Genomic DNA, 797 nt, shown 5'->3' with positions numbered 1-797 from the left:
AAGAATTATTACCCATATAATTGACTTGTTTGTTCTCTGTGTTAGGACCGCATGGTAATTATTCTGGATTGTTCATTCCTCCTCCATTCGTATCGCATTGCATTACCAGATGTACTTGCGTAGGAACATAAAACCATCAATTTTATTATTTAATTATTCTATCTGATTTGATAACATGGTGACTACATCTAAATTAAAGACACCGCCTGCTTTCATTGGCTTCATCCTTATAACTTGCCATTGAAAATTATTTAGTGCCATCTCCTCTATAAATTCATAAGCCGGTTCAGGTGTTTTATTGTTAAGTGTTCCACAGGCTGCTGCATCGATCAACTGCCTAGTTGAAGGATTCAAACCGTTGTATAAGGTTTGAAACTGTAGCCATAGAGGCAACCCATGGTGAGGGCACCTTCTCAATAAATCCTTATATCTCTCCCATGCATTATATAAGGTTTCTAAGTTGATCTGAATGAAGGAAGAGATATCATTCCTAAACTTGGTTGTCTTAGCCGGTGGGAAGTACTTTAATAGGAATTTCTCGGTCATTTGATCCCATGTAGTGATAGAACCTCGTGGTAAAGAATTCAACCATAGTTTAGCTTTGTTCCTCAACGAGAAAGGGAATAATCGTAGGCGAATGACATCATTAGAAACGCAATTAATCTTAAAAATATCGCAGATTTCTAGGAAATTGGTCAACTGAGTATTTGGATCTTTGTCTTGCAAACCATTGAACTAAACAAATTGTTGAATCATCTAAATAGTGTTCGACTCAATTCTAAATTATTCGCAGCAAT

The 797-nt window shown here is 36.3% G+C and overlaps 1 non-coding gene across 1 annotated transcript; it reads left to right on the top strand.

Annotated features, from left to right (window-relative positions):
• Positions 1–391: 391 nt before the first annotated feature.
• Positions 392–498, top strand: LOC121203999 (small nucleolar RNA R71). The gene has a single exon (XR_005898927.1). It is a non-coding gene; the product is annotated as a small nucleolar RNA R71 (small nucleolar RNA).
• Positions 499–797: the final 299 nt, after the last annotated feature.

This window comes from Gossypium hirsutum, chromosome A07 (assembly GCF_007990345.1).
Source record: "Gossypium hirsutum isolate 1008001.06 chromosome A07, Gossypium_hirsutum_v2.1, whole genome shotgun sequence".
Taxonomy (NCBI): Eukaryota; Viridiplantae; Streptophyta; class Magnoliopsida; order Malvales; family Malvaceae; genus Gossypium; species Gossypium hirsutum.
This window is presented reverse-complemented; position numbering and strand designations above follow the sequence as displayed.